Raw genomic sequence first — 23,413 nt, 5'->3', positions numbered from 1 at the left:
TCATGGATAGCTTTTTAGGATACAATCAAATAAAGATCGCACCAGAGGACCAACATAAGACAGCCTTCACATGTCCATGGGGCACATACTGCTAGAATGTAATGCCTTTTGGTCTAAAGAATGCAGGAGCGACCTATCAAAGAGCAATGACCACCATCTTCCATGACATGATGCATACTATGATGGAAGATTATGTGGATGATTTACTAGCAAAATCACTTACTAGAGAAGGACATCTTCACATCTTAGATAAAATCTTTGATAGACTGGAACAATACCATGTTCGACTCAACCCAAAGAAATGTGTCTTCGGAGTGACCTCCGGGAAGCTTCTAGGATACATTGTCTCAAGCAAAGGTATTGAGGTCGATCCAGCAAAGGTTAAGGCAATCATGGACATGCCACCTCCAAGGAATATCAGTCAGCTAAGGACACTACAAGGACGGCTTCAATCCATCCACAGATTCATTGCACAATTGGCTGATAAGTGTCACCCATTCACACACCTGCTACACAAGAACATCCGCTTTCAGTGGGATGCCCGATGCCAGCAAGCATTTCAGGCGCTTAAAGACTATCTCATGAATCCACCCTTGTTGATGCCACCAGATCCAAGTAGACCGTTGTTACTTTATATTTCAGCAACAAGTACAGCATTAGGTGTATTATTGGCACAACATAATGCAGAAGGCAAAGAGTGTGCTATATACTACATCTCTCGTACACTGGTTGGCTATGAACTCAATTACACACCTATTGAGCGAGCTTGCCTAGCAGTAATCCTGACAGCCACTAAATTGCGGCACTATCTGTTAACACACAAGGTACAACTCATTGCAAAGATTGATCCACTCAAGTATTTACTTAGCAAAGCAGCATTGACAGGTCGCTTGGCCAAATGGGTGATGATTCTAAGTGAATTTGACATCGAGTACGTGGACCGTAAAGCTATCAAAGGTCAAGTTATTGCAGATCAGTTGGCTGATGCACCTCTCATAGGCGATCATCCTCTCATTTCCAATTTTCCAGATGAAGAGATATTCATGATCACAACAGCACAACCATGGAAACTATATTTTGATGGTTCATACACTAGGCACGGCTCGGGGGCAGGCATTCTGTTTATCACACCTCAGGGTGATAGCATCCCGAAGTCTTACAGGCTCACATTTCCATGCACCAACAACATAGCAGAGTATGAGGCCTTGATCACAGGACTCAGGCTAACCATACAATGGAAATTACAAGAACTGCAAGTATATGGCGATTCCCAACTAGTCATTCGACAAGCAACCGATGAATATCAGACCAAGGATGATAAACTCATGCCATATAAGCAAATGGTGGACACCCTAAAGACATCATTTACTACTATCACTTTTGAGCAGATACCAAGAGATCAGAATCGAGCTGCTGACGCCATGGCTACCATCGCATCTCTCTTAGATCTTCCACAGAATTCAACACTCTACGAGTTCTTGGTAGAACAGCTTTGGATTCCCGCTTATGATATCCCCGAATCCGACATGATATGTCACCTTGTCAGTTCTGAATCCCCATGGTACGGTGAGTTCTACACCTATCTCCGCGATCACACCCTTCCTCCCAACCAATCAAATAACCAACGTAAAACCTTCATTCGCCAAACTGCTTGATATACCATTATTGCCGAAACCCTATACCAACGTGGTCTTGATGGTACTCTCCTTCGACGTCTGGAACAAGGTGAGATAACAAAGGCTTTGGAAGAGGTACATGAAGGAATTTGCGGGACTCACTCAAGTGGTCCGTCACTAGCCAAGAAACTCATGCGAGCTGGATACTATTGGCCATCTATGGAAAAGGATTCCTACTACTTTGTCAGGAAATGCAAGAAATGTCAAGTTCACGGTGACCTGATACATGCACCGGCCCAGGAATTGCAACCAATCACGACACCATGGCCTTTCTGTCAATGGGGCCTTGACCTTGTGGGTAAGATTCATCCATCTTCATCCAACGACCATAAATTCATTATTACCGCCACCGAATATTTCACCAAGTGGATCGAAGCTGTTCCACTTACCCAAGTCACCGGCAAGCAGATCGCCTCATTCATCCTCAATTACATCATCTGCCGGTATGGTGTGCCCATGTCCATCGTCACAGATAACGGTCTTCCTTTCAAAAATCAAGATGTCCATGAACTTTGTGAGAAATTTCATATCCAACACCGCTTTTCCACTCCCTATTACCCACAAGGCAATGGTCAGGCCGAAGCATCCAATAAAAACATATTGAGGATCCTAAAGAAGACAGTCAATGATGCCGGTCGTGATTGGCATGTTCAATTGAATCCAGCGCTATGGGCATATCGAACTAGCATTCGGACCCCTACAGGTGCAACTCCTTATTCATTGGTCTATGGTGCTGAAGCTATCTTACCTATTGAGGTCGAGATACCATCCTTACGAGTTTCATTGCACAATCTCATCGATGATGAAGCATACAGAGTATCCCGTCTTCAAGACTTAGAGTTACTAGATGAGAAGCGACAAGCTGCATACAATCACCTCAAAGCCTATCAGCAGCGCATGAGTAGAAGCTACAATCACCGAGTTAGATCTCGTACATTTGAGGTAGGTGATCTTGTTCTTCGAGAAAATCCTCGCAACCAACCAAACAGAGAACATCAAGGCAAGTTTGAATCAAACTGGTTGGGCCCATATGTTGTCACTGTTGTATTCGGGTCCGGGGCATATCAGTTGGCTACATCAGATGGAGAACCACTCGCAGATCCAATCAATAGCATGCACCTCAAACGGTTTTATACCTAAGGTATACAAAGCATCAGGCTCCCCTACATATCAGAAAATATCAAAAACATTCAGAAAATGTCCTAAAGAAAATACAAAAACATTCAATAAAAGTAAAGAAAAATCATGCATCCAAACAGTGAACAACCACTCCGGTGGCACCTTGGGTAAGTGCGATGGTGAAAACCTGGCAAACAGGTGCCACTCGTAAGGGCTCTGGCTCCAGTATCTTTCAGACTTGTTGCGATCACATTCATGCACAGACACATCCATCCATCCCAACCATGACTTGTTATTTGATCTACAATTAAGAAAGTACTCCATGCGTCTAGCATCCCACCTTTTCATAGTCAGGTCTACAAACTGGGGGCAATACCCTTACCCTAGTGATGGAAGTGGATTTTACATTGTCTTATGTGTCATTACGCTCTTCATTCAGGCAATCATCAGAAAATATCAAAAACATTCAAAAATGACTCTCAAAATACCAAAAACATTCAAAATTGTTTCACAAAATCCAAAAAACATCGGAAAACCTATCAAAAATCACACAAAAACATGGCAACACCTTGTACATATTTATCCGATCAGATACAAAATACACATTGACAACTACTCACACACTGACCATTTACCAATCAAAACCAACACAATCGACATCAACAAATCCAAACTGTCTTTAAAACAAGGATGCATCCTTCCTTACCAAAACAAAGACAAGATGACATTTTCTTTGACAAGAAAATTATGTTAAGCTATCAAATGCTTGGTTGATTCGTGAGTAATTCATTTGTTTATCTGTATCGGGATCTTTCAGCATTGTTTTGTATTGTTTGTGCATTATTTCCGATGAAGTTCTGGGGCATGTACTAATGGTGTCTACGTGGGAAGTTCACTAAGCTACGTAATCTTATGCCAAATACAGTCATAGATCATTATGGCTTGCTGACTACAGCGTATACCTCGACCATATGAGCATGAACCATTACCAAGGATCCATATTCTTTTATCCTTTATGTATATACTATTTGTTTACAGGTACAATGCTTTTTATTTGGTTCCTCCTACCTCCTCCAAACTAGATAAAGGTTTTATCTCTTAGTACGGTATGCACTTGTCTCAGGATATGATCAGCCTAAGATCAAGGAGGACGATCCAAGTCATGCATGAACAAAGATAATCCTTGTCTGTTTCGCAAGCAATACTCAGGTCAACTTGATCCATTATATCAAGTTGCTTGTATTAACTTGCTATATCAAATCCATGTAAGAAATACTCTGGTCATCTTGAATCATTATGTCAAGATGCTTGTATTCTCTTCCAACATTTTAAAGCTCAATGATGAAAATAGAGCACTATGGATCGTCATTCCATCTCATCTATATATACTGCATTTCGTTGCATTCCAACCATCCATACATTCATAATAGCTGCATATCATGCATACATAGTCATAATAATGCATACTCTATTTTCCTCTTCTTCCATAGGAATGAGTCATAAGTCCTCCATATCTTCTATCTAACATCAAATCCCCCCTCACCCTCCCTATCTTGATCATCAACATCATCCTAATCCCTTCATCGCTTCCCATCCTCACTCATCCACAAAATTAAGCCAGTTACTCTGTCTACACAGATACATCGACTCCCACACACCTAGACTATCAACAGATATTCTGATCACATATCTTCGGGTCTCAACAGGTAATCGATCATGGTAATCCTAGACTACATCAGGCATTTATCATAATGACCTAGTCTCAACGGGGCTGCCATGATTCCCCACAATCATCCATCCCACGCACACACTATCAATTGATCAACCAATCAAACACAATCCAACAGACAATTACATCAATTGTCTATGTCTTAACGAGTGTTTTGCTTCATATACCTTGACTTCATCAGGCAATTACATCAATTGTCTAAGTGACCAACAAGTCACTTTGATTCACTTACTCAGACTTTATCATGTTCAAGCGACCAACTGACATCAACTGTCACGCTTTGACTTGACTGGGGCAATTAAACCGATTGCACCAGATTGTCCAACCACTTTTGATCAATTGTATAGCATCAATCCAAACCCCACACTACATCTGCTATGTATCTCTTGCATGACCTCAAGGTACCCACTGGCTTGTTGTTTCTTCATATTCACTCCATTTTCTCCCATTCTTTCATCATTAGTTCTAAATTCTTCTATTCTACCTCCCCTCCAATTTTCATTCTTTTTCGAGAGATCGCCCGATTTTTCAAAAAAATTCGGCCCATCTCTCGAGGGGGCATACCACCCATTAAATTTACATTTTATGGGGCATTTCTTCACACCTATTTTTCTTTCTTTGAAATGACGCGATAAACTGCACCGTCTCAAAGAGGGGCAAATGTAGTCACATAAATCTGTCCACTTAATTAAATGAATACTTAGTATTTATTTGATTATTTAACCATCAATTAATAATTAATTAAATTAATATTTAATTAATTCATCTTAACCCTCTTCTCCTATTAATTAAATAAATTATTCAATTTATTTGATTTAATTCACTTAACCAAATTCATACCATTAATTAAATAAATAATTCATATTTGTTTAATTAAATCTTCTCTCACATTTAAATAAATTAATATTTATTTAAATCCCCCAAAATCCCACCTCTCACATTTAAATAAATAAATCATTTATTTAAAATCACCTTTATCCTCCAACCACTTGCATTTTCCTACAAAAGCAAGTTGCACAACTATTTTAAATAAATTATTTATTTAAAATCCTATTTATCCTCACCCACTTGAAACCTTTAATGGTTTCCCTTAAAGTAGTCAAACTTGATGGCTTCCTTCTATAATCTCCTTAAGACTTTAATGGTTTTCCTTAAAGTCTTCAAGCCTTTAATGGTTTCCCTCAAAGTCTTCAAGCATTTTAATGCTTTATCTTCTTTTTCTCATTTAAATAAATTAATATTTATTTAAATATTTATCCAAATTCAACTTACACCATTTAATTGAAATAAATGATTTTATTTTAATTGAAAATACCAAAATTTCTCCCACTTGCATTTTCCTACAAAATCCACTTGTATGCCTAAACCCCTTCTAGATTCTTCTAAACCCTTCCTAATTAGCCTAATCCATCCCCTAAATATTGTCACATTCCTAAGCAAATTGGAGTCACTTCTCAAAGACTCCAAAGTCTTTGAAAAGCAATTAATGCTTTGTGTGTTCAACAAATTAACCCTCAAAGTCTTTGATAACCATTGAAGGCTTTCAACCTTCAACCACTTAATCCCCAAAGTCTCCAATAACCATTAATGGTTACCTCAAACCCTCCCACATGGTTAAAACATTTGTTTTGACTCAACCTCTACCCAACCCAAAGGTCTCATCAAGCCTTTAATGCTTTGACCATGATTATCTCTTAATCATTTGCACAAAGGTTTATCCTTGGATTAACTCTTAATCCAATGGGTAATCTTAATTTAGACTTAACCCTTACCTTCTCGATAACCATGAGGTCTTCTCAGGCCTTTAATGCCTCCAACCTCTTCTCTTAACCCAATCCTATGTTGACACTTGTCACCATTTTATTGGTGCCAATTGTGCACATGGATCCCCAACTTTCAAACTTGGCCCTTGATTAAACCATTCAATCTTAACCCTTCATTTCCCCATTTCTTCTATAAATAGAACCCTTCTCCTCAAGCAAAAAAAAAAGCATTTTTAGAGTATTGTTGTTATACTGGCATTAGCATAGAGCTTTTTCATAGCATCACTATCTACTCTTGCATAGTATTTGCTTATCATATTCAACCATCTTGAATCTCCATATGGCATCCATGGCTAGTGCTAAAAGCTGAGAGCTACACTCATTTGGGACTTGGAGAGGAGAGGAACAAGGGAGGAGCAACTATGAGCATCTTGATTAGCTATTTCATTCTATGTTTATATGCTTTCTATTTCATGCTTAATATCTCTCTTGATATGCCTGTTTAGGATAATCTTTTGTTGCTAACACTAATGTTTATTTCTTGTGCTCTTGTGTGTGTTGCCATCAAACAGATTTTCTAATGCTTTTTGCAGAGCATCAATAGCCTCATCATTTTGAAAGAGGTCAAGACATGGAGGATTTGATTGGTTCCATTCGATGAGTTCAGGGTGGACAATGGGCATTACTTCATCGACTAGATTAAGTTCGTTAGAGGTATCAGTGAGGGTCAAGACAGTGTGGTGAAGGTCGTTGATGGTACTTTCCTTGTCAGAATCAGGCGTAGGATGAGACGTAGGGTCTGTGGAAGATGTTTCCAGCTCAGGTACCCAAGTGGTCTTTATCTGTGCTTCTCTGTAAACAAGGATGTCTTTGCGTGGCAGAGGTGGTGATGTGTCTTCCTCATCTGAAGTGTTAAGTTGTACAGAATCAAATTCCCACTCATGTGAGTCAGTCTCTGAATCACTCTCCAGCATCCGATTGCTATACCATACTGGGATGTCTTTGGAGTTAAACACGACAGTTGTGATTGGTTTATGTATCTTTGTAGTGATCGGTGCTGTAGGAACTGTGATGGGGATTAAAGGATTTGTTACTGGAAGTATCGGCAGTGTTGATTTAGTGGCTTCTGTTGGAATGACCGGTGCCATAGATGTTGCTGTAGGTTTCCATACAGTTGTTGCTACAAATGGTGTTGCTGATGGGATTACTGGTTCGTTTGGTGGGATGAATGATATTGATGACGGTTGCGGTGGGGTTGTGAGCCTCGATGGGGCAGTGGGGATAGTGCTTGATGGTGCTTTGATTATGAAAGGTGTCCTCTTTGCAGAAGGTGGGCAAAATGGTTTGCTGGGTTTTCCTTTGAATTTGAGTTTAGGAAGGATCTCTTTTTCAAAGCCTAGGCCTGTATTACCTTTGGGCTTGAATTCTGGTAGCAGAGGTTCATGTCGTCCTTGTTTGTAGTATCCCAAAGCACTTTGACCATCATATCCCATTCTTTGCATAATGAGGAGGCCTTTGCCATACTGTTCTGTAGGAAGTGTAACTCGCAGTTTATCTGTGGTGATGGAATCTTTATAGATCCAGTCCGCTAGGTCCTCATCTTGTGTCTCTTCCTCTTGACTCTTTCCAAGGATGAATGGCGTCAAGGCACATGCTGGTATGATTAGTGGTTGCTGGAGTAACTGTTGTGGCTTACCATGTGTTCTAGGAGAAGTGGGCATTTGTCCCACACAAAAGAGTTGACTCAAGTTGTATTCTCTAGGACCTTCCTCTGCTACTTTCATCTTAAGCTTTTCTTGCTTGGGTATACGGGTGTTCGAACTGGCAAGAGAGGCGGGACTTACGTATGATGTGGAGGAAATGGCTTCCCTATTATTAGGAACAGTAATTTCTGGTTGATGGCTTATATTATGGCAAAATGCAAAGGGATTTGCATCGCCCAGGATTGTGATCTATGTACCGTTATGTGGGAACTTGATACATTGATGGTAGGTAGATGGAACAGCTTGCATGGCATGTATCCAAGGTCTCCCTAATAATAGATTATATGGCAAAGGAAGGTCCAAAACCTGACAAATTATGTGCTTTACCACAGGACCGACTCGGATTGGTAGTACCACAGCTCCTTTGGATGAACGCTCTGCATCATCATAGGCCTTGATGGTGATCTTCTTGCGAGGATCCACTGATTCTATTGCATATCCCAATGTTGTGACCAACTGTAGTGTGCAAATGTTTAGGCCTGCTCCATTATCGATCAAGACTCGCTTGATCCTGTGTTGGTTGATAAAGCCTTCAATGTGTAGCGAAGCATTATGAGGTTGTTGGAAAGAAGAGTTGTCACTTTCAGAAAAAGTGAGACAAGGTGATGACTTTAGATTTCCAACCATGGCTTGAAACTGGTCCGTATTCAGGTTTGCAGGGACTGACGCCTCTTGGAGTGCTTGATCCAAGATTGTTTTATGAGATGGCGATAGGCGCAATAGCTCTAAAATGGATATAAGCGCAGGCGTTCTGTCTAATTGTTCCACAAGATTGTACTGCTTTGGGACGGAGGTGGTGCCTTGTGGAGCTGCCTTGATGGTGACCTTGCCACGACGTGTAACAACATTGCAATTTGAGGTGGGATTTTAGAAGGTTATGGTTGCAATTTGTTCACTGGCATCATACAGGTGATTTACAGTATAATTATATGCAGCCTGCGTATAATCAGTGGTATCAGTGCCTCGCCTAGAAGTGGAAGGACCCCTTTGATCTTGTGATGGAAGTGGATTCTTGAACATCTGATGATCATTATTGGTTGTTTTTGGGTCATGTCCTTCAACTTCAATTTCTCCTCGATCAATAAGATCTTGAATGAGATCTTTCAATCGGTGACAATTACTTGTCTTGTGTCCTCTTCCTTGATGGAACTCACAGTGTTCAGTATCTCTCCACCATGCCGGTTTGACCTGAGGCTCATAGTTTGATAGCTTAGGTAGAGTGATCAAATTTTGAGAAATGAGTTGTCGCAACACTGTTTCAATGGGTTCCCCTAAGGGAGTGTATGTGCATTTTTGTTTTTGCTGACGAGGTCTAGGTTCATCATGAGACGTGATGCGACCTTGATTGGAAGGAGCATTTGTGTTATTCTGAGGTGGAGGATTTTGTCCTGCAAATCGAACCACAGGTTGTGCATTTTGCATAGTCCGAGCATCCACAACTCCATCGTTGACGATATTTTTGTTCTTGTTCCAGAAGTTCAATTTATCGCTATTGAAGCGCGGGCGAGGACCATCTTTTGGTTCATTAAAGATTTTGATGAGTCCTTTCTTGATGAGTGCCCTTTCACATTTTAAACCCTTGGTGATCATATCGTTAAAAGAGTCTGTGTCTTTGACATCCAAGTGAAATTCCATTTCTTCGTTTAAGTTGGAAATGAAAATTTCCACTAGTTCTCGTTCAGGTAACTGAAGAGAACGTCTGCTAGACATTTGGCGCCATCGTTGCAGGAATACTGAGAATAGTTCACCTGGTTTTTGTTTGGTGTTGCACAGATTAGCCATGGTGATGTCGCGTTCAATATTATAAGAGTAATGAGATAGGAACTTCTGGATGAGTTCCTCAAATGTTCTAATGTCACCTGGTAGTCGGGAAAACCATGATGTGGTTGTTCCTCCCAAGCTTTGGGGAAAAAGGCGCATTAGGTAGGTGTCTTCATATGCCACTTCAAGACAAGCGGAATGAAATTCTCGGACATGATCACGGGGATCCCCCTTTCCTCTATATTTTTCAAATTTGGGTGTTTCGAACCCGCGTGGAAAGGGTGGCATATAAAGATTCCTATCAAACGGATAGGGACAGATGTCGTTAAGTGAGAATTGATTGATCTTAACACCACTATGAAGTTGTTGGGCGAGATTCTCGACTTGTTACCGCAACATCTCCATTTCATTTGGAGGAGGAGGTGGTGGGTTACCTCGAGGAATGTTATATATGATGTGATCTCTACCTCTTTCCTCCTCATGGCGACTTTGTCTTTCTGATGCTTGTCTTAATTGGGCAAGATCAAAGTCAGAGGGGAGTTTTGCTCCTTCTTGAGCGAGTTTTAAGAAGTGAGCATCCGCATTACTCCTGAGTATTTCGTCAAACAGTCTGTTAAAGAGAGGGTTATGCTGGGCCCTCTCTATTGTTGTTGGAGTGGGAGTATTTGGGTTTTCGTCATTCATATTTCCTCCAAGTGCCTCTTGAAATTCATTGAGATTTTCGTCTTCTTCTTCCTCAATTTCTATTTCTCGTTGCCTTGACCGTGATCAGGTTGGAGCCATTTTGTTTGCAAGTTTTTGTGTGAAGTTGATTGAAGATGATGATGAGTTGTCGATGAAATGAAAGATTGATGGTTGGTGATTTGTGTTGTATGGGGATCTCTAGCACTTTAAGGTAGATGTAACCGAAATTCCTTCTTTGAATTGCTTGTTTGTTTTGAGGAGTTTGGATGTGATAAGGTGTAGAGAAATCTGAGATGTGTTACAGATTTTGACTACCTAGTAATGAGAGGATTCACTCATGAACTAGTTTTAACCTGCGTAGATGTGTCTCTTAGGATGAGCTTATCCTAGATGTAGAAACAATCTAAAAAGTGATGTGATGTGTTTGATTTCAAGCAATATCTAAAAGAGAACTTGGGACAAGAACCTCTTAATGTTTTGAGAGTTGGGATGGATTGATGATGAAGTGATGATGTATGAGTGAGATGATGGATGTTTTTGTTTTTCAACTTCAATAAAAACTTTGGGTTGTAAATGGGACAAACTCTACCTCTTCCCTTTCAGGTGTTGTAGGTATTTCTCGAGCTGTGTTGTAGGTGATGCAGATGTTGGGGAAAAAGTGGGGATTAATCTTTCCTCCTTGATTTTTGTGATAACTCGGAGCTCTATATTGCATAAAAGCTCTGTGGTTCAATGATTTTGAATCAAATTCATTTGTTTTGCCTTGAAGGTATAGACGCATGCGATGTAGAAAGACTCTATGGGAGACAAAGATTTGTCGATTGATATAGAAGAAGTTCCTCCTTTTGGTCAAAGCCTTTGAGCTTAATGGTCTCCTTTTCAAGTTGATATTCTGATGACACTTCTTCTTTCACAAGATGTGAAGAATGGTCATAAAATTTGTCTCTTTGTTGTTTGCACTTTGTTTTTGGTATTTTTGTTTGTTTTTGAGAAATGTTGGATGAATACTATGTTTTTGGGATTGATTTTCTGATTTTTCTTTGACAAGAAAACAAAGCAAGCACACAAACACAAGAATGTTGCCTCAAAGGCACAAATGAGTATGGGTCTAGATCAACCCAATCCTTGGACTTGTTTTTGACCCTTCCTTTAGATGTATTTTAAGGTGTATTTCCAAAGCCTGAAGTCGGCTCAATTTGCACTTGGTCTTTAAAATGAACACACTTCAAACACTTTTTATCCCTAAGGTCAAATGGCCAGTTGTGATAAATTTAGCCCACATCTTGATATTTCTTCGACTTTGGTACTACATACCTTATGAATCCCGCCGTGGCAGGTAAGGATGTGATATACTAAGTCTTGCACGAGCATAACAAATAGATGATCCCTATGATGGGGGAGTCACCACTTTTATCAAGCCACAAGTGACTTTTCAAAAAGCTATGTTTCTACTCAAGGAAATATGTATGGTGAGTATCTTGGGAGCAAAACCATCTATGCTCTTGCACTAAATTATATCGCAAATATCCTCAATCAATAGAACGGGTGGGCTACTACTTAAAGGTGTTTAGTCATGTTCGATGTTTTTGAACATAAGTTCATTCTGCAGTGACTCACTTAAGAGCCTTGTAACTGGTGGTGGGGCCCATTTGTCCTTTTGGCCAGTTACACTGTAGGAACAGCTATACCCAAGGCTACAGCTTTCGCTCACACCTGATTTCTATAGCGGCTCGAAGGATTTACCGCTCAAGGTCATTCCCAAGAGTGATGTGTCTCTTGGCAGGCCTCTCTTAAAAAGATAAAATTTTGAGTGTTACTAACACTTTTCTCTTGCACCTAGGACCACGAAAGCCAAGGGAGAGGATAGTGTGTGTTAGAAGTAGGATCACTCGACCAACTCTTTGCACAAGTGTGCCAAGCACGAAAAACACTTGTTCTTTTTAATCTACCATTGCAATGTGATCTAACTATTTGAAGATGTTGCTCCAACAATCATGGGGTTCTTTTTAATTTTCAAAGGCAATTGTTTGAGTAAACTAGAATTTGAAAATCCTGGTCAACTTAATGAAAAACACGTTTGCCTGAAGTAAAATTGCTTTAAAAATGAGACAAGTTGATTGTGAGTTTTATTTGCACCAAAAATGGAAGTGTGGATTGTGAGTTTTATCTTGATGCAAGAAATAAATTTTGCCTTGTTGATTTTAAGCACCAAAACGAAGTTTGTTTCCTAACTTGCAAAAAAAAAAAAAAAGTTGTTTTTGTGTAAGTTTGTGGTTCTTTTTACCTTGGAACAATAAAATTCTTTTTAAGAGCCCCAAACAAATGTGTGATTCTTTTTTTAAAAGCCCAAATTTGAAATGTGAAGTTAATTTTAAACCAAAATAAAAAGTGAATTCATTTTTAAAACCAACTTCAAAAAACAAGTTAGTAAAAAATATAAATCTACTTTTTAATCTAATTTAAATCTGCACAAAAGAGAAAAATAGTTAGTAAAATCCGCCTATTTGGTGGGCTTCTACAAGCCTAATTTTATTTATTTTTGGTTACAAGGTGATTTGTACAACGTTTTGTTACAATAGTGCTAGTCTGCGTTCGAACAGAGGCACTATTTAACACAAACGCACTAAAAGAAAGGGAAAGACAGAGAAGGAAAAAGCACTGAAACAGGGTGAATAGTGCCAAAATAATGTCAAATGCACCAAAACAGTGTCAAAAGCGCAACCTGTGTGACATTTTCAACATTCAAACATGTTATTGGTTAAAAAAAAAAAAAAAGTTGATCTTTTTGGTGTTTGGATTCACGTCGGGTTCACGAAATGATGCCCTCCTAAATGGCACAAGGTTAGTCTAAGATCAAAGAACACAAAAACATACAAAACATTAGTGTTAGTCAATCTAAAACTAAACATATGAAGGCATTTCAAAAGAGACACAAAGAGACATGCTAATATATCTAATAAGTAAAACAAAGATCATGAGACATCTCCAACTGCCTCTTAGCATGGCCTTAGCTTCTTCTCCCTTGTTCCTCTCCTCTCCAAGTTCCAAAATAGTGTAGCTCTCAGCAGCTTTTTGCACTATGGATGCTTATGGAGGATTGAGATTGTAGTATAGCTCTAAATGTGAAATAAAAAGCTAATACTAATGCTAAAATGATGTATTTTAACCAAAAAGACAAGATGTTAGATTGCTTATGCTAAAATGCTCTCTAAAATGTCTATAGTTTAGATGCATACAAGTTTTCAGGATCTGGATTATGAAGGAATGGGCTCTATTTATAGGAAAAATGGAGCAATGGATGGCCAGGATTGAAAGGTTTAATCAAGGGTCAAGCTTGAAAGTTGGGGATCCATGTGCACAATTTGCACCAATGAAATGGTGACGAGTGTCAACATAAGATTGGGTTGAGAGAAGAGGTTGGAGGCATTAAATGCCTGAGGAGACCTCATGGTTATCTAGAAGGTAAGGGTCAAGCCTAAATTAGGATTGCCCACTGGATTAGGAGTTAATGCAAGGATAAACCTTTGTGCAAATGATTAAGAGATAATCATGGTCAAAGCATTAAAGGCTTGATGAGACCCTTGGGTTGGGTAGAGGTTGAGTCAAAACAAATGTTTTAACCATGTGGGAGGGTTTGAGGTAACCATTAATGGTTATTGGAGACTTTGGGGATTAAGTGGTTGAAGGTTGAAAGCCTTCAATGGTTATCAAAGACTTTGAGCCATTTAGTGGTTGAAGGTTGAAAGCTTTCAAAGGTTATCCAAGACTTTGAGACATTTAGTGGTTGAAGGTTGAAAGCCTTTAATGGTTATCAAAGACTTTTAGGCTTTGAGAAGTGATTCCATTTTGCTTAGGAATGTGACAATAATTAGGGGATGGATTAAGTTAATTAGGAAGGGGTTAGAAGAATCTAGAAGGGGATTAGATTTTGCAAGTGGATTTGGTGGGTGAGGGAAAATAGGATTTTATTAAAATAAAAATTCATTTATTTCAATAAATGTGTGCAAGTTGTATTTGGATAAATATTCAAATAAATATTAATTTATTTAAATGAGAAAAAGGAAGATAAAGCATTAAAATGCTTGAAGACTTTGAGGGGAACCATTAAAGGCTTGAAGACTTTAAGGAAAACCATTAAAGTCTTAAGAAGACTATAGAAGGAAGCCATCAAGTTTGAAGACTTTAAAGCCATCAAGTTTGAATACTTTAAGGGAAACCATTAAAGGTTTCAAGTGGGTGAGGATAAATAGGATTTTAAATAAATAATTTATTTAAAATAGTTGTGCAACTTGCTTTTGTAGGAAAATACAAGTGGGTGGAGGGTAAAGGTGATTTAAATAAATTATTTATTTAAAATAATTGTGCAACTTGCTTTTGTAGGAAAATACAAGTGGGTGGAGGATAAAGGTGATTTAAATAAATGATTTATTTATTTAAATGTGAGAGGTGGGATTTTGGGGGATTTAAATAAATATTAATTTATTTAAATGTGAGAGGTGGGATTTTGGGGGATTTAAATAAATATTAATTTATTTAAATGTGAGAGAAGATTTAATTAAACAAATATGATTTATTTATTTAATTAATGGTATGAATTTGGTTAAGTGAATTAAATCAAATAAATTGAATAATTTATTTAATTAATAGGAGAAGAGGGTTAAGATGAATTAATTAAATATTAATTTAATTAATTATTAATTGATGGTTAAATAATCAAATAAATACTAAGTATTCATTTAATTAAGTGGACAGATTTATGTGACTACACTATCAAAGGGCAGGTTATTGCAGATCAGTTGGCCGATGCACCTCTCATAGGTGATCATCCTCTCATTTCCAATTTTCCAGATGAAGAGATATTCATGATCACAACAGCACAACCATGGAAACTATATTTTGATGGTTCATACACTAGGCACGGCTCGGGGGCAGGCATTCTGTTTATCACACCTCAGGGTGATAGCATCCCGAAGTCTTACAGGCTCACATTTCCATGCACAAACAACATAGCAGAGTATGAGGCCTTGATCATAGGACTCATGTTAGCCGTACAATGGAAATTACAAGAACTACAAGTATATGGCGATTCCCAACTAGTCATTCGACAAGCAACAGATGAATATCAGACCAAAGATGATAAACTCATGCCATATAAGTAAATGGTGGACACTCTAAAGACATCATTTACTACTATCACTTTTGAGCAGATACCAAGAGATCAGAATCGAGCTGCTGATGCTATGGCTACCATCGCATCTCTCCTAGATCTTCCGCAAAATTCAACATGCTACGAGTTCTTGGTAGAACAGCTTTGGATCCCCTCTTATGATATCCCCGAATCCGAAATGATATGTCACCTTGTCAGCTCTGAATCCCCATGGTACGGTGAGTTCTACACCTATCTCCGCGATCACACCCTTCCTGCCAACCAATCGAACAACCAACGAAAAACCTTCATTTGCCAAACTGCTCGATATACCATTATTGCCGAAACCCTATACCGACGCCGTCTTGATGGTACTCTCCTTCGATGTCTAGAACAAGATGAGATAACAAAGGCTTTGGAAGAGGTACATGAAGGAATTTGCGGGACTCACTCAAGTGGTCCGTCACTAGCCAAGAAACTCATGCGAGCTGGATATTATTGGCTATCTATGGAAAATGATTCCTACTACTTTGTTAGAAAATGCAAGAAATGTCAAGTTCATGGCGACCTGATACATGCACCGGCCCAAGAACTGCAACCAATCACAACACCATGGCCTTTCTATCAATGGGGCCTTGACCTTGTGGGTAAGATTCATCCATCTTCATCCAATGGCCACAAATTCATTATTACCGCCACCGAATATTTCACAAAGTGGATCGAAGTTGTTCCACTTAACCAAGTCACCAGCAAGCAGATCGCCTCATTCATCCTCAACTACATCATCTGCCGGTATGGTGTGCCCATGTCCATCATCACAGATAACGGTCTTCCTTTCAAAAATCAAGATGTCCGTGAACTTTGTGAGAAATTTCATATCCAACATCGCTTTTCCACTCCCTATTACCCACAAGGCAATGGTTAGGCCGAAGCATCCAATAAAAACATATTGAGGATCCTAAAGAAGACAGTCAATGATGTCGGTCATGATTGGCATGTTCAACTAAATCCAGCGCTATGGGCATATCGAACTAGCATTCGAACCCTTATAGGTGCAACTCCTTATTCATTGGTTTATGGTGCAGAAGCTATCTTACCTATTGAGGTTGAGATACCATCATTACGAGTTTCCTTGCATAATCTAATAGATGATGAAGCCTACAGAGTATCTCGTCTTCAGGACTTAGAGTTACTCGATGAGAAGCGACAAGCTGCATACAATCACCTCAAAGCCTATCAACAGCGCATGAGTAGAAGCTATAATCACCGAGTTAGATCTCGTACATTTGAGGTAGGTGATCTTGTTCTCCGAGAGAATCCTCGCAACCAACCAAACAGAGAACATCAGGGCAAGTTTGAATCAAGCTGGCTGGGCCCATATGTTGTCACTGCTGTATTCGGGTCCGGGGCATATCAGTTGGCTACTTCAGAAGGAGAACCGCTCGCAGATCCAATTAACAGCATGCACCTCAAACGGTTTTATACCTAAGCTGAACAAAGCATCAGGCTCCCCTGCATACTAGAAAATACCAAAAACATTCAGAAAAATGTCCTTAAGAAAATACAAAAACATTCAAGAAAGTAAAGAAAAATCATGCATCCAAATGGTGAACAACCACTCCAGTGTCACCTTGGGTAAGTACGATGGTGAAAACCTGGAAAATAGGTGCCACTCGTAAAGGCTATGGCTCCATTGTCTTTCAGACTTGTTGCGATCGCATCTACTTCATACATACATCCATCCATCCAAAACCATGGCTTGTTATTCCTCTGCAATTATGATAGTACTCCATACATCTTGCATCCCGCTTTTTCATAGTCATGTCAAAAATTGGGGGCAATGCCATTATCCTATTGATGGAAGTGGATTCTACATTGTCTTATGATTCATTAAGTTCTTCATTCAAAGCAATCGTCAAAAATCCAAAAACATTCAAAAAAAAAAAATATCTCATCAAAAATCCAAAAACATTTAAAAATATCTCGCAAAAATACCAAAAACATTCAAAACAATTCAAAATCCAAAAACATCGACAAAACCATTGAAAAATCACACAAAAACATGGCAACACCTTGTACATACCCATCCATGCAGATACCAAAATAAACATTGACAAACTACTCACACAATGACCATTTACCAATCAACCACACAATCAACATCAGCAATCAAACTGTCTTCAACAAGGATGCATCCTTCCTTACCAAAACAAAGACAAAAGTGACATTTTCTTTGACAAGAAAATTCTGTTTAAGCTATCATATACTTGATTGATTTATGGGTTATTTATTTTAGGTTCTTGCCGTAATTGTTTGTATCCTTTGCAATTTATTTCCGATGAAGTTTTGGGGCATGTACTAATGGTGTCTACGTGGGAAGTTCACTAAGCTATGTGATCATAGGCAAAAAGACAATCATAGATCACTACGGCTTGTTGACTACAGCGTATACCTCGACCATATGAGCATGAACCATTTCCAAGGATCCATATTCTTTATTCTTTATGTATATACTGTTTGTTTGCATGTACAATGCTTTTTCTTTGGTTCCTCCTACCTCATCCAAACTAGATAAAGGTTTTATCTCTTATTACGGTATGCACTTGTCTCAGGATATGATCAGCCTAAGATCAAGGAGGACGATCCAAGTCATGCATGAAAGGAGATAATCCTTGTCTGTTCCGCAAGCAATACTCAGGTCAACTTGATCCATTATATCAAGTTGCTTGTATTAACTTGCTATATCAAAATCCATGTAAGAAATACTCTGGTCATCTTGAATCTTTATGTCAAGTTGCTTGTATTTTCTTACAACATTTTAAATCTCAATGATGAAAAATAAAGCACCACGGATCACCATTCCATCTCATTTGTATATATTGCATTCCGTCCATCCATACATTCATAAATAGCTGCATATCATTCATACATAGTAATGACAATGGATACTCTATTTTCCTCTTCTTCCATAGGAATGTAATAGGTCCTCCATTTCTTCTATCTAACATTGAACCCCCCCAACCCTCCCCATCTCGATAATCACCATCACATACCCTACATCATGTCCCAATCAACCTAATCAAGCCACGTTCATCACCATCCATCTCTAAATAGGAGGGATTGTGTTTCCTATCCTAAGTCATCCAATAAGTCAAGAAAGTTACTCTATCTGCATAGGTACATCAACTCACGCACACCTAGACTATCAACAGATACTCTGATCAAGTATCTTCGGGTCTCAACAGGTAATCGATTATGGCAAACCTAGACTACAAGAGGCATTTATCATAATGACCTAGTCTCAACGGGGCTGCTATGATTCACCACAATCATCCATCCCACGCACACACTATCAATTGATCAACCAATCAAACACAATCCAACAGACAATTACATCAATTGTCTACGTCTTAACGAGGTTTTGCTTCATATACCTTGACTTCATCGGGCAATTACATCAATTGTCTAAGTCACCAACCAGTCACTTTGATTCACTTACTCAGACTTTATCATGTCCAAGCGACCAACTGACATCAACTGTCACGCTTTGACTTAACCGGGGCAATTCCACCGATTACACCAGATTGTCCAACCAATTTTGATCAATTGTATGGCATCAATCCAAACCCCACACTACATCTGCTATGTATCTCTTGCATGACCTCAAGGTACCCACTGGCTTGTTGTTTCTTCATATTCACTCCATTTTCTCCCATTCTTTCATCATTAGTTTTAATTTCTTCTATTCTACCTCCCCTCCACTTTTCATTCTTTTTCAAGAGACTGACCGATTTTTCAAAAAAAATTCAGCCCATCTCTCGAGGGGGCATACCACCCATTAAATTTACATTTTATGGGGCATTTCTTCACACCTATTTTTCTTTCTTTGAAATGACGCGATAAACTGCACCGTCTCAAAGAGGGGCAAATGTAGTCACATAAATCTGTCCACTTAATTAAATGAATACTTAGTATTTATTTGATTATTTAACCATCAATTAATAATTAATTAAATTAATATTTAATTAATTCATCTTAACCCTCTTCTCCTATTAATTAAATAAATTATTCAATTTATTTGATTTAATTCACTTAACCAAATTCAGACCATTAATTAAATAAATAAATCATATTTGTTTAATTAAATCTTCTCTCACATTTAAATAAATTAATGTTTATTTAAATCCCCCAAAATCCCACCTCTCACATTTAAATAAATTAACATTTATTTAAATCACCTTTATCCTCTACCCACTTGTATTTTCCTACAAAAGCAAGTTGCACAATTATTTTAAATAAATAATTTATTTAAAACATCTTTATCCTCCACCCACTTGTATTTTCCTACAAAAGCAAGTTGCACAACTATTTTAAATAAATTATTTATTTAAAATCCCATTTATCCTCACCCACTTGAAACCTTTAATGGTTTCCCTTAAAGTATTCAAACTTGATGGCTTTAAAGTCTTCAAACTTGATGGCTTCCTTCTATAGTCTTCTTAAGACTTTAATGGTTTTCCTTAAAGTCTTCAAGCCTTTAATGGTTTCCCTCAAAATTTTCAAGCATTTTAATGTTTTATATTCCTTTTTCTCATTTAAATAAATTAATATTTATTTGAATATTTATCCAAATGCAAATTACACCATTTAATTGAAATAAATGATTTTATTTTAATTGAAAATACCAAAATTTCTCCCACTTGCATTTTCCTACAAAATCCACTTGCATGCCTAAACCCCTTCTAGAATTTTCTAATCCCTTCTAAATAACCTAACCCCTTCTCTAAACTTTGTCACATTCCTAAGCAAAAGGGAAGTCACTTCTCAAACCCTCAAAGTCTTTGATAAACATTAAAGGCTTTCAACCTTCAACCACTAAATGGCTCAAAGTCTTTGATAACCATTGAAGGCTTTCAACCTTCAACCACTTAATCCCCAAAGTCTCCAATAGCCATTAATGGTTACCTCAAACCCTCCCACATGGTTAAAACATTTGTTTTGACTCAACCTCTACCCAACCCAAAGGTCTCATCAGGCCATTAATGCTTTGACCATGATTATCTCTTAAACATTTGCACAAAGGTTTATCCTTGGATTAACTCTTAATCCAGTGGGTAATCTTAATTTGGACTTGACCCTTAGCCTCTAGATAACCATGAGGTCTTCTCAGGCCTTTAATGCCTCCAACCTCTTCTCTCAACCCAATCCTATGTTGACACTTGTCACCATTTTATTGGTGCCAATTGTGCACATGGATCCCCAACTTTCAAACTTGGCCCTTGATTAAACCATTCAATCTTAACCCTTCATTTCCCCATTTCTTCTATAAATAGAACCCTTCTCCTCAAGCAAAAAAAGAAAGAAGCATTAGAGTATTGTTGTTATACTGGCATTAGCATAGAGTTTTTTCATAGCATCACTATCTACTCTTGCATAGTATTTGCTTATCATATTCAACCATCTTGAATCTCCATATGGCATCCATGGCTAGTGCTAAAAGCTAAGAGCTACACTCATTTGGGACTTGGAGAGGAGAGGAACAAGGGAGGAGAAACTATGAGCATCTTGATTAGCTATTTTATTCTATGTTTATATGCTTTCTATTTCATGCTTAATATCTCTCTTGATATGCCTGTTTAGGATAATCTTTTGTTGCTAACACTAACGTTTGTTTCTTGTGCTCTTGTGTGTGTTGCCATCAAATAGATTTTCTAATCCTTTTTGCAGAGCATCAGATATTAATTGTCATTGACTTGATTAAGAACATCTTAATTTATATTCAATGATGCACAAATCTGAATTTAAATATGTATATCATACTCACTGATATATACTCTAATGCTAACTCAGGAAATTCATGCTTATACATACATGACACTAAACATACCCATGTCTTTATCCCTACTAGCAGACTATCATTATTCATCTTGTATGCTCTCTAAACTTGGGCATTAAGGTTGTCCTATGCATTATCACATGACTATTTTTTCTTGTTCTTAGGGTTTCTTATTGCTCTAAACATGATTAGGCTTTTTCACTATGTTGACTACCACCGTTAATGGACTTCCATCATGAAGACTTCTTAATATTGCCCCCTTTGACTGTCACAAGATGACTAAAATGTTTGCATAGATGACTAGATCTATTCATGTGAGTTCTCTTCATAATATTGGTAATTTTCATACTTTGATCATAAGGATACCACCTTACCTCTTTATGTCTTGACAAGATTCTTTGTTCACATAGTTATATTTTTGTCATAGAACCTTGTTGCCTCATACCATTTGGATGATAAAAAAATTCTACAAGTTCCAATGCCTTTGTCCTTGAACTGTCTTGGACTACATAACTACCAACTTGGCATTGTTCCCATATGCTTGTGGTGAATTTCTTTGTTATCCTTGGACATACTTGCTATGATTTGTATTATTGATCTTTGTTTTTCATTTATATTAAACTTCTTTTGATTGGCTCCACTTTCTCCTAAATCTCAACTGTCACCCTTTGATAATTTCTTTGCCAAAAAGAGATCTCAAAATCTATCATTGGACTAGCTTTTGATGTTGTGACTACTCTGAGATTCATGCTTATATTCTTGTGTTCCTAAGAATATCATATTCTCCATTATTGGTTCTTTATACAAACCTAGATATTTTATCATTGGCAATGGTTTGCATGCATTCATAGGAATTCAAGGCCAAGAACAAATCTCTACTCCTTGGTGTCAATGAAATCCCTCTAAGCATGTATTTTCTTCATCTCTAAAACTTTTCTTTCCACCCTTGTTGTCTATAGCACTTCAGACCTATCCATTAGGCATGAGCTTTTAATCTCTATGTTTGGCTGCTATAAAACTTCTATTTGGATTATAACATTTGTTGCTCCATCTATTTTTGATCATCTTCCCATTGTTCTACTCGATGTCTTCTACCTAATGGCTGACATCTATGTGGTTTCTATGACTATTAACCCTTGGGGGTTGTCATCATATCTTTGCAAACATCTTATTTTGGCCCTCCTTATGTAATATTCATAAATTACGATCTCTCCTAAGTAATTGATAACGATTATATATTTATCAATAAACAATCTAAATTGAATGCAAATACTTTTTCCTTTGCAATGTAAGGTGTTGGCTTTGGGTTGAAATCCTACCTCAATCTCTGATCTTGGTTGAAAACTCTTCTTAACTTTCTCTTTGACTGCTCATTGAATCTTTGGGACTACCCTTCATATGCATGATTCTTCACATGGTTAAGATTATTGCCATTTTTGTGGCTTCTTTGGTGGTGCGGTAGGCATATAAGGGTTTACACGCAACTTTTTTTTAGTAGTTAAACTCATTTTCACAATGAAGGAGCCCAAACAGGAAGAAAAGTTGACATGAACACAAAGATACCCTGAATGCCATGTGAAATGATGATGATGATGATGGATTTTAATAACGTCCACGAAGCCAAAGCAGCCCATGGGACCCACAGACAACACACACCTTATAAAATCAGGGCATTATGACTTTAAACAACATATAAACTCTTCTCAATATCTTCTCTTCTTCAGTGAATTTTAATTAGCAAACTTATCATTTTTTTTAGTTTTGTTTCCTCAAAAAGCGTGTTTAAATTATTTATTTTCAAAATGTCTTCGTAAATGGCACAAATGTCACTATATGCCGAGCATTTCATGACAAAATGTCACTCCGTCTCTACTGCTCCAGTGTTACATAATAGGCACATTCTTTTATCCCATTCTTCTTTAGGTGTATAATGGAT

This window comes from Cryptomeria japonica, chromosome 2 (genome assembly GCF_030272615.1).
Source record: "Cryptomeria japonica chromosome 2, Sugi_1.0, whole genome shotgun sequence".
NCBI classification, from domain to species: domain Eukaryota; kingdom Viridiplantae; phylum Streptophyta; class Pinopsida; order Cupressales; family Cupressaceae; genus Cryptomeria; species Cryptomeria japonica.
Note: the sequence above shows the minus strand (reverse complement) of the source record.